This window comes from Anser brachyrhynchus (genome assembly GCF_964034855.1).
Source record: "Anser brachyrhynchus genome assembly, chromosome: 5".
In the NCBI taxonomy this organism is placed as follows: domain Eukaryota; kingdom Metazoa; phylum Chordata; class Aves; order Anseriformes; family Anatidae; genus Anser; species Anser brachyrhynchus.
This window is the reverse complement of record NC_137699.1, coordinates 14,648,314-14,660,535: the sequence shown is the minus strand read 5'-3', so window position 1 is coordinate 14,660,535 and position 12,222 is coordinate 14,648,314. Positions and strand designations below refer to the sequence as shown.

Genomic DNA, 12,222 nt, shown 5'->3' with positions numbered 1-12,222 from the left:
TTCTTTTGTAATATTAAAAATTCAAATGAAGTATTACAGTAACAGGGCAACTTGCAGTCCCGTTACTAACGATGATATAAAGCCTGTGTAACCTTAAATTCTTAATGTTTTCTTGTGTCACTAAAATCAAAAATAACACCAGAGCCTTTGGAGGAAGATTCATTCTTCTTCCTCCAATGACCTTTTCTCCAGTGCTTCTTGTACTGCTCATCCCTAGGCTTAAATAATTAAATGTGCCTAAGCCTGAAGTGATTGCACAACTGCACCTACATTTAAAAAAGTAGGTAGACAGTATTTTGTAGTACAACTGCTCAAACTGACATCTCATTTGAACTACCTACCCATTTACATTGCCTGAAGATCTGGACAAGAACATGAAAGTGACCAACTACAATTAAACAAAATAGAAAAAAGACTGTCAGCAACATTCAAAAGTGAAAGAATTTTAAGTGTTTCATGCTCGGGCATAGTTTCTGATAAAAGCAACATTCTTGTTGTACAGTAGATGCTTAGTCTGGACTAAATACTCTTAGGAAATTACTTATGATACATTTCTAAATAGATGTTATTTCCTCAAGTATTCATAGATTTAGAAAAATCACAGCTTTCCAAAATGCACTTCCTCCTCCTCAATGTTAACACACTGCTCATTCCCACTAGCAAGTGAAATGTTTGTGAATGTCAAAGTAGTAGCTTTATCCAATTCTACTTCCTTTGGATCCTCAAAGCCATCATTTTAACTAGAACATTTTTCTCCTGAGGTTTTCCTCCTCATACCTGACTGCATAAAGATAAATGTCAGGGAGAGGAGAGAAGCATAATTCCTGCTGACCACACCAGAAGCAGTGGCTCATTCAAACTGGCTCATCTCCAGCCACAGACAAGAAGATAGGTCTATCTTCCAGCCAGATTAGAGGTGAAATATGTTTGGCTTCTCCCCTGCTGTACCCACATCCCAAAAGCTCCACTTAAATTCCAGATGGAGTAATCATTGAAACTCATATGAGTCACAGCAAAATATTTATGTAATTTCCAGTTTTAAAAAGTATTTTGGACAGTCCTCTTACTAAGCTTCCTGTCTCTCTGCATACCATCAGGATCTAGTAGAGCACACAATTCATATGTTATAGGTTCAAAGACAGACTTAACACTACTACGCTTGGAGACTATCACACAAGTCTTTATCACATAAGTCTTCACAAGAAGGCACCAACAGGATCAAGGAAATTCTACCCTCTGTTACTAAGTATCTAATGCTAACACCATCCATACAGGAAAACATGAGAATTGGCAACACTTGCCTGGTGGTGAATACTGTCCTTGACAGGAAACAAAGTTCAGATGTAAGTAGAAATGGAAATACCCACCTCTGTAAAAACAGAACAAACCTAAGGCAGTAATCTCCAACTTTGGATGGTTCATGTATTACAAAGTGGTATCCCCAAACCACATACTACAAAACTGAGTCCAGTAGCCCTGGAGGCAGATGTAGAACTTCTCCATTCATCTAAATGAAAAGAAAGATCTTGCACCTCCGCCTACTTCAGAAAAAGAAAGAATATAAGAAGAATTAAAACAGATTAAGAGACTCTTTTAGGCAGCTTAAGACCCTTAAGCACACGTTCCCAAGCCAAGTATTTATAATATAAGAAGTCTTCTAGTTACCTCTCTCAACTGTCACTGTTTTCAGTATTGTATAAAGCTGCTTAAACTGCAAAGCTGATTGTCAAGGGAATCCCAGTTTGAACAGATCTTTTGTGGTCTGAAGGGCTGCGACTCCTGTATAAGGAGGACATCAGGTTATTCTATCGAGCCCTGAATATCAATGACAAAGGAGAAAAAAGAAAGCTAAGAAGTCAGGCTATGCTGCCTTATTACCCAGCTAAATTCCATGGCAGTTGCATGGCAGTACAGTGCCAAGAAGGACTACGACAATCCCTGCTCCCCTGAGGCCACTTTGTTTTCCAGTAAGCAATACAGACACTCGCTGCAGGTCACAGAAAAACAAGAGGTGCCTCTGAGTAGCTCTGCTACACACAGCCCATTCTGCTAAAAGCATCCACTGGTGGTTCAGTCAAAAAACACATGGCTCAGGCTCATATGAAACTTGATGCGGAGAAAGGATGCACAGTATTTACTGCCTGACAACCAGATTACATTAATCCAGTTCATCCAAATTATTTGCATATTCTAGAGCTGGTAGAGCCATTCATGAATTTTCGTCACAATCTTCAAAGCTTACAGAACTAAGTTATTCAACGAATCACGTGGGTGCTTCTGAAACACAAAAAATTAGAGTCTCAAACATTCTAAGGACTACTTCATGAATTCTTGAAGTCTTAATACTTCATTTTCCAGATACAAATTAAAATACCTACCCATTAGGTTAGATTACTTATTACCTCCTTTATGATATAAATTTTCAGTGTAACCATCATTTAATTTAAACGTTATCTCTGGATACCTAGGCTTTTGCATACATTTTTGCTTTTTTGCATATTAAGTTACCTCCTCCAAATGCCTCAGAGTCTTCCTGAGTTCAGCTGATCCAAATCTTAACTGTTATGAACCAATTGCTCACTCCCATAGCTGTCCCAATAACCCCATTTCAGCTCAGGTTTTGCGCATATCCATGTCACTTCTGACTTCATGAAGCTGCTTCTTTTCTTGCACCTGCATCCATCTCTAGTTCACATGCTCCCTTCTCTGAGGTATGGTCTAAACTATGTATTGCAACTCATTTGTTTTCAGAACGATACTGCACTTCCACCTGAGAGGAATGATTGCACAGTTTAGCAGATAAAGAACATGACTTGAATGTTTACAACCCTGGTAGTATTTCCAGGAACATACATTCTTCCTCCATATTTATTCTTACTCAGTGTACATTCATTTGCTTAAGGACCTGTACTTGAATTTCCTATACCAAAGTTCAAGGCTCAACTCTTTAAGCTTTTTCAAGATATAAATCCCTTGTAGAGTTCTGATAATGCCACTCCTGTTACTAGTCTTGCTTTACCTACCTTGTTCAAAGCAGAAATGCAGACTTGAGACCCAAGTGCTATTTCTGTAGTGTAGGTGTGAGATGCTTAAAGTAGCAAAATTTGACCATAATCATTCTGTAACCCAGTCTTCCCCACCCAAACTGCTGCAACTTTCATCACATGCAAAAGCAAATGTTTCTTCAATGCATTCCCCACTTGTACCCTTACAACATTATAATTCTACTTTTATTTTCAGGGTAATCTCTTAATAATTTTCCCTTCCTACTTTGAGTCTACCCATTCCACTCTTTACTATCCAGCTTTTGCTATTGAATCTTCTGCTTTCCAGAAGCTGGTTACTCTTGCAGGTTTGGTTAGGAAAGAAAATCTCAGGTAGACCATTTCGTTTCTGAGTGCCTCATTTTATTCCTGGACTAACTCAGTCAGGGTTTACTAAGAATGTATTGGTTTACATGAAATGCACAGTTACTATAGCGAGTAACTCCAGAGAAAAGCCTATAAATAAAAATAGGTTGAAGCAAATGCAGCCTCAGTATGAGAGTCTCTGTAGAAGGGGCTCATCTCAGCACATACACCTTCTTTGCCCCCTTAACTAAAAGCTGCATGATGTTGTCAAGAGCACTTCAACAGTGAACAGCAAGGCAGAGGAGAGGAAATCACATTACATCGGCAAACCAGTAGCATCCTTGGCTTTACCTAACAATACCAAAATGATGTCATACTGGTTTATATGGTGATCCACCATATACGTAGCATAGAAGCATTACTTTTCTCTCCCATTTGCCAATTTCTTTCTGGGACAGCTGAAAAGACAGGAAAGATAGTACATTGGTGGACAAGTTTGAAAACAAAAAACAAAATTACACTGAAAATATCCGTACTGCTTGATTGCCCCATGTTGCATCAATACATTTTTCTTCTGCAACTATAAAATAGCTCAATTTTAAAGCCCAAATGGAAATGAATCTGGCCAGAGATGTCAAGGGCAACAAGAAGGGCTTCTACAAGTACGTCAGTGACAACAGGAAGACCAGTGAAAATGCAGGCCCCTCTGCTAATGGAAATGGGGGACCATTTCCAGGCACATGAAGGAGAAGAAAGTCAACAGGAGTAGTGAGCATGGATTCACCATGGGGAACATATACTTGACTGATCTGATAAGCTTCTATAATGAAAAGGCCAGCCTGACAGATGAGGGGAGAGCAGTGGCTTTTGTCTTCCAGGACTTCGGTAACGTCTTTGACACTGCCCCCATAAGATTCCCACAGAGAAGCTGAGGAAGTATGGCCTGGATGAGCAGATAGGGAGGTAAGTCAAGAACTGGCTGAACGGACAGACCCAGAGGGTAGTGGTCAAGGACGCAAAGTCTAGTTGGAGGCCAGGAGCCAGCAGAATACTCCAGGGGGCGATACTGGATCTAGCCCTGTTTAAACTCTTCATTAACAACCTAGATGATGGAGCAGAGTGCACCCTCAGTAAATTCACAGAGGGCACAAAACTAGGGGGTGTAGCTAATTCACCAAAAAGCCATGCCGTCATCCAGCAGGACCCTGACAGGCTGTCAGACAAAAGTCTCAGCGTTCAACAAGGAAAACTAGAAGTCCTGCACTTGGTGAGGAACAACTCCAGGCATCGGTACATGCTGCGGGCCACCCAGCTGCAAAGCCGCTTTGCAGGAGAGGACCTAGGAGGCCTGGTGGACACCAACTTGGTTGAGTCAGCAGTGTGCTTTGCCACTAAGAAAGCTGCATTAAACAAAGCATCATCAGCAGTGCAAGAGAAGTGACTCTTTTACTCAGCAAGGGTGAGGCCACACCTGGAGTACTGTGTACAGTTCTGTCTGTCTCTCTCCCCCCCAGTCCCAATTTATTCCCCTTCCACTTCACTTACACATATCTTTTACCTCATACTAATTCAGTTTTTCTCCTCTGAAATACCTAAGACAAATATAACCTTGTTTTTACTCTTATAAACATGACAAGTAACAGGACTGGACCAGACAGCCTCTAATTACTGCTGGACTTGATGAGCACTTGACATAAATTTAACCTACAAAAACAACATCCTAAATTATCAAAAAGGTAGAAAACTAACAGGCCTAATGGAAAACCTCCTTGCCACAGAATACAAGCTCAAAGCTACAACAAAAATACAGCAACAGAAGCCTGTTGTATTTGCAGTTATGAGTACATGAGTCCTGGTTTAAGCATGCTTTTGTTTTATACTGATGTCTCTAAAAGCCTTTGCAATGCACAAACAGCACTGATGACTAGTTGAGAATATTCAGCAAATTAGAAAATAATTGTTGTCTGTACAAAAAGTTTCTGCAATACACACTGGCAAGAGACCAAGATCCCTTGCTACATTTCTGCCTGCACAGTATACGTTCTAAGAAATTCCTTCAGAAACTGGGGGCTTTCTGCCCACCACTCACCTCCAGAATCAGTAGTATTCTGCCATACGTAACCCCGGTACGTTGATCAGCAAAAGCTCTTACACCTCAACATTTCTGCAAAGCACCAGCCTGAACAACAACAACCTCTAGAGGCAGACACCTGTGTAGGTATGCCACACTCTCCTTGTTTCTGAGTGCTGCTACACCAAGTCACACACAGACACCCTATCCCAAACATGATCTTTTGGATTTGTTTCATAAAAACATTAGGAACTCATTCTACTAAAAAGATGCCTTCCTAGTTATCTCAGTCTATGGAAGTCCAGATAACACCACAAAGACTATCTTCCCTAAACAATCTGACTAACTGTCTTTTTGAAAAGCTAAGAATCTAAGGAATTTCCCAAACAATTTTCACGTTTCCACGCAGGAGTATTGGAAATAGGAACCTAATTGGTTTTAATCAGCTGATTAAGATTTGAATTTATTTAACAATTGTTTGCCAGACCAGGAACTGGCTTTTGTGTTCTGAGCATCTTTCATTTCTAACCTTATCCTTTGACACTGAATGAAAATGAACAGGAAGGAGAACGGTGTGGAAAAACAGCAGCTTGGCTGCAGTCAACTAACTTGTCAATTGAAAGGTTATTACTTGTAGCTTCATATTTTCTAAAGTAGCTAAAAGCAGTAAAATTTACTTACTATCAGTTCTCTCGAAGTAAGAGATTTACGAACACTACTCAAGGGAATTTCCTGTTGATTACACCACTTGCAGTTAGAGAAGTACAAATTCATAAGTAGTGTCTGTTTACTGACAGACTACTCTTTTCTGGTTCTGTATTTCAAAGGCAGGCCCAGTGTCATCACATTAGTGTAAGGTAATATTGCAGACCAACACGATGAGTCAGCAATCAAAACGACATGTTCTGCAATCCCACTGAGATTGTGCTTTTGCTTCTAGTCCTGGGATTGCTGTCACATCTCCTCTCCCCCATCCTCCCCCTGCTGTATGCTGCTGCAGAGCTCCAGGACTGACTTTCCAGTTGTCAGCCCAGCTTGTTCAGAAGGAGGAAGGAATTCATGTGTAAAGTACCCCGGGTCTCAGAAACACAGAAGCATGTGCTGGAGAAGCTTAGTGCCTGGTTGGCTGACTTTAGCAATGAGAAAAGGAAGCTGCTCAACTAACTGGAACTAAACAAAAAAGAAATTTCAGGTTTTTTCATCATCTACTTATTCTTAAAACAACATTTAGATAATGAAGCTCAAGAGTCTCTGTACCTACGTTCCTGCTCATCACAACAGCTTTGCAGGCCTTCCTTTCATATTTCAGCAAGATGCTGGAACACACAATAAGAAGTGGAGTGAGCTCACACAAGCACCCGAGCCATACACAGAAGAATACATCCTCCACGCTAGGGAAGAGTGAAGGCGTTTGGGGCATTACGCTATTGAACAGGATTAAAATGGAAGGGTCACCAAGATGAAACACTGAAGTGAAACACTTGACTTTCCACAGTTGGTTTGTTTTTTTTTTGTTTGTTTGTTTGGTTGGTTGTTTTTTTTTGTTTTTTAAATATGCAGTTAAAAAGAAGAAGAGCCCAACTGCTGCTAAAGCCTGTTCACACATTAAAACCTGGCAGGACTGAGTATTATCCATTCCCATTACTGCCATAAGAATATAAATGGTATTAGAAACCAGAACTAATCATGTGATATAACATGTTATATTATAAGGGGGAAGAAGCACTAGGTTTCCTCTTCAGTGAATATGTTAATATGTACAATAAAAACCATTTGCATTAGTCTGCAGTATAAGCAGATAGTAAATACTATACCCACAAAAATCCACACTAGTCCCACTTCTGTAAGGTTTGATGATCAAAGACATAGATGAAAATGACATCTGGACACCATATCAAGAGAGCAGTGACATCCTTTCTGTTCCTGCGTACAGATGACTACCTTTCCCACTTAACTTAGGGCATACAACACTACTAAATCGCATCCAACACACCAGAGCACACAGAATTACTAGTGGAGCAAACGTGTTGTCTTCGCCCCCAGAATATAAAAGTTGTTTCATTTCATTTCCCTCCTGCTTCATCTAATGTCTCTGCTTTGACACCCTGCCTTATACCTGAATTCTAAAAATGGAGCAAGGCTCTGAAGAGCTTCACCCCCCTCCCCCTCCTTTCCTCTCCCCCCCCCCCCAAAAAAAAAAAGCACATAGAGACTCTTCCCCATCATTAAAAGATAGCTCACTACCTAGCAAAATAGATGCATGTGCTACACGTGATGGGGCTTGGAGAAAGTACGATGAGGGAAAACTGGCAAACTGCATGCTGCCCAGGAAGAGATTTCTTTGTCATAATCAGACAGTAAAAACACGTGCAATACAGAGCATCACTTCCAGAAAATGAGGGGAAACACACCTATAACCAGTTTTTCTTTCTTCCTTAATCCCTCTTTAAAGCTATTATGCAAAACTGATGGGAAGCAGAGGGACTGACTGACAGGATGCAATAATGTAAAGTGATTTGATTACTCTGAAGCAGAGCCTTTTCATTAAGTTTTTAGCCTTGCAACACAGGATCTATTACAAGAAGGCTCATTACACTTTTTTTGTACCAAATGAATTAAAGGTTTATCCTATTTGATGTGTCCTTGTACAAATCTTACGCAATTCCCTTTTTCTTTACATACATTACACATGTATACATATAAGCGCCTCTAGCATCCGATTTAGTAGAACTATTTTAATCCATGTATTTTTACGTAAAGTAATCAGCTATGCAGCAGTCTTTCAAATAGATACCATATCCTTCAATATTAGTCATTCATATTCATATAATTGAGAAGGAGTGAGTGCCTAACAATTCCATTTGGAGAACCAAGCATCTTTGAAATGTATTTACAGATGGTTTTCTCACCTCCTTGGGAATGCTAAGTACTATCAGTGCAGCAATAAAAAAAAGCTCAACTACAAGAGCTCCGATTCTATTGTAATGCAATGCTATTTTATTTCTATTAAATAATGAAAAGACAGGAAAAAAGGCTGCAACAGTCATACTGTACCCACAGAAACAGGATGCTGGGGAGTCAGGGGAGAAGAGCCAGATTTAAACACTGAGTAGCATCACAGCCATATGAATGAAAGATCAAGAAATATTGGAGAGCCGTGAACCCTGCTGGGTGAGACATTCACTCTGGCTGCCTTAATGCCTGGTAGGCACTTCCATCCCCAAAATTAAGGGCTCCACAAAAACTCATTTGTGATTGGCACTCTGTTCCAGAATGAGTTATTATTGTTTAGCTCTACATATTTCATAAATTCTGTAGCCATTCTACTTCCACTAACAGCAGCAGAAGCAGCATTTTACTTATATATTCATCATTCCAGAGCTGACTGAAATGCAGAGAAAAAGCTAGACAAGATTTATGAAAATATCGAGACTTCTACTGACCACATTACATGAGCTTTATTTCTTGCCTATTCTAGATCCTTTCCAAATATTTTAAGCTGGTTTGATGATAACAAAAAACCTCCCAGTAAATTCTAATACCTTTGAAATGAAAGGAGCTTTCTAGTGCTATTCAAGTAATGTTTTCCAGCACTACTATCATTATTCTGCAAGCATTTTTGCTGTGCAAACAGCAGGGAAAAGAAAAAGGATAAGAAAACAAAAAGAGGATACAAATCATAAGCACAGAATTTACAAACACCACACTCCATGCCACCTGCTACTTGTGTTTCATCTTTTTTTCAAGCCCAAACAAACAAGCACAATCAGGCTAGGAGACAGAAGGGGTAGGCAACCCCCTGGATTTACCTTTTTTTTATGGTCCCTCTGCAAACTTCTCCAAAAGAAATGTAAATTCCTCTAGCTGCACTTGATTCTTCTTGCTTTTCTCTCTCTCGAGTCACACAGAAGCAAAACAATTAGTTTTCAGAGGTTCCATTTACTGCTCTTCCATCCCCAGCAAAATGCGTCCAGGAGACTATGCCAAAAGTAAGCCCAGAACTCAAAGGCAATTGGAAGAGGGCACGTAGGGGGTTGCTGAAGGACCAGATTGCAAAAATTCAGTAGCTTGAGCACAGAAATATCCTACTGCACAATATACCTGGCTTCTTGCTCACCAAAAAACTGTAGTGCAAACTGTCAGTAGTAGCCTCCAATAGCTGCTGTGTGTGCTGCAGATGGTACGTCTCACTGTTACCTTCCCAGATGGGTAGAGGATTCAGAGAGCAGCAAAACCAGGGGGTCGCCTCCAAACCAGGTGGATTGCCAGCCACTCATTCGCTCAGTCCAATTAATCAAGACAAGAACAGCTCAGTCACCAGAGGTATCTCCTTCCAGGGTGCACAGGATTATGGCAAGGTTATTAATCTTGCTTTGCTGCATCCCCCCCACCCCCTACATTCAGCAGCCTGCACTGAGATGATTGCCAGCTCTGTCTCTGTCCCTGTTCTACTGCATTTTGCTCAGCCCTCTGTTGCTGCAAGTGAAACACAGAGGAGGGAGGAATACTAATAAGGTGGTTAGCTACAGTTTCTTTAAGGCATTCTACATACTGCCTGAGCATGTATATGTGCATGTGTGTGCACGCATGCATTTTCTGTGGGGCAATGTGAATTTCTTTGTGGCTGAAATGGGACCTGATTCTACATCAAAGTCTGAATTAATCTGGATTATCACTTAATGAATATCAGAGCCAGCAATTGTATTTTTCTTAGGATAAGAGGAGGGCACTAAATGCTCTAGCAGATTAGGAAGGCAGTAATGGTAACTGGGGGGAAGCAGGGGGTTGTGCAGAAACCACACCATGCCCTGAACAGTGCATTTGGTTATAAAATGTGTTCCAAAGCAACTCAGGCACTGTTTTAGAAGTCATTCTTATATCCTGCACCAGTCAGATTTTTAAAATCAGCACTATATTATCCATCTCTAGATTAGACAGCAAAGTCAAATATTTTTAGAAAAGAAAATTTCTGGCAGGAAAAGGAAAATTTAGAAAGTTGGCTGATACAAACATCCCACGCTGCATTTATGAAGGTGTTTGAAATTCTCTCCTTTACCGAGAACTGTTCTTCTGAAAGCTTTCACTCATGAAACGAGTTTGGTGTTCTCAGTCCAGCACCCAGAACAGAGTTGTCACGTATTCCTAAGCAGTTGGTGTGCACTGGTATATTAACCTGGGTATAGCTGCGGCAGGTAGAAGTCCTCGCTGTAATTCACTCCCACAAAGTACGAATGCAGTTCTTCTGCCTTTGCTCTCCTGCAGGTACTCCAGACCGTCTGCAGCGGGTTCAGGATGCAGGGTATCCACAATTCCAACCTTTTGCAGCAAATGACACTTTCACACTCCTTCAGGAACCTAAAAGAAAAAAAAAAGACATTCTTCAGAAGCATGTTTATTTTTTATTTTTTTAAACCATAGTAAGTTATATCTTACTGTGGGACCGATAATTCTTTATCAACTTGCAGCTCAGTTCAGGGGCCTGAGTAACCAAATATACTTGACAGAGCTCCCTATTAAATGAGCTACATGAAATGAGTTTGATGCTTTGTTTCACAAAAAGAGATACCACAGCAAAATCTAGCAAATAAACTGTTTAAATGAGCAGAGATGGAAGCGCTGGTGTAAATTTAGGCAGCCCTGGTGTAAATTTAGGCAGCCCTGGTGTAAATTTAGGCAGCCCATCCATAGGCTAACTGGCAAGAAAGCTTGGATATACCAACCATGCCAGTATTACTGTTACTTTAGCATAGAGGACTGCAATCTAATATGGCACTGTTACCACAACATAAGAGCTTTCTGGTAAGCACACACTGCAGTTTTGAAAGCCAGTGAACTTAAAAAAAAAAAAAAAAAAAAAAAAAAAAAAAAAAGGAGGCACAAAAAGGCTGGATCACCATGGTATCTGGAAAGGGAAATATAGGGCACTGTAGGGAAGTGTTTCAGAAGATGGAAGACCAGCACTGTTCCACTAATCACATTACTCACTTGGGCTTTTGTGCATTGTTTCAGCTTAACCTGCAATAGAATTTAAATCTAAAATGATTTATTTATTTGGAAGTCCACAGAACTAACAAGAGACACGGTAAATTGTATTTTTTCTTCATTTTTGCTGCAGCTGTTTTTCTTCTCTCCTTCAGAAGTCTCCTCCTATTCCCAACACTGCATGACACCTTGTCTTTCTATTTAAGCTCCATAAGCCAAGAAAACAGTATTCTCATTCATCACAAATGTAACTGAGCCTATCCACACAGGAATGTGAACAGATAGGAGCTTGGACTGAAGACCCATCTAGCCAAAATTTTGTCTCTGTTAGTCACCATCACAGAGAAACACGTGATCAAAGTAGGCAGATAGTGCTATTTCCCCAGTACACTGACCTGACCCTCCATTTTCCATGCCAAGAGGAATTGCAAAGTCATAGACAGGAGCAACTTCCTTGGGTACGCTACTCACAGCTTCATAGGCTTCTCTCATACCCTGCCTGGACTTTTTCTTTACAGTGTGAAGCCTAATAGATTCACCTGTCCTTCATATTGAAGTTACTCTACTTATTTGAACACTTGTCACATATCTTCTCCACCTCATGCAGTATACAAAATGCCACAGGCATGCCACAGACTTATAGCACCACATTGGCACTTTGTTTTGGGAAAGCATCGCCCAGAACATGTGAGGTTTCTGCTAAGAAAGCAGCATGAATGCTTTGGCTACTTTCAGAATATTAGCTTTAGCAGTGATGTAACATTTATAGTTCTAACTAGTCAACTAAGCTTCTTATGAAAAGACCTCATGTCTAGAGGA

The 12,222-nt window shown here is 40.4% G+C and overlaps 1 protein-coding gene across 1 annotated transcript in view; it reads right to left on the bottom strand.

Moving 5' to 3' along the window:
* LRRC4C (leucine rich repeat containing 4C) overlaps window positions 1-12,222 on the bottom strand; it is a 515,374-nt gene that overhangs the window by 495,662 nt on the left and 7,490 nt on the right. Inside the window, exon 2 of the mRNA XM_080594596.1 lies at window positions 9,231-10,776. The gene's annotated coding sequence lies outside the window, so the exon portion shown is untranslated. The remainder of the gene's footprint in view (window positions 1-9,230; window positions 10,777-12,222) is intronic.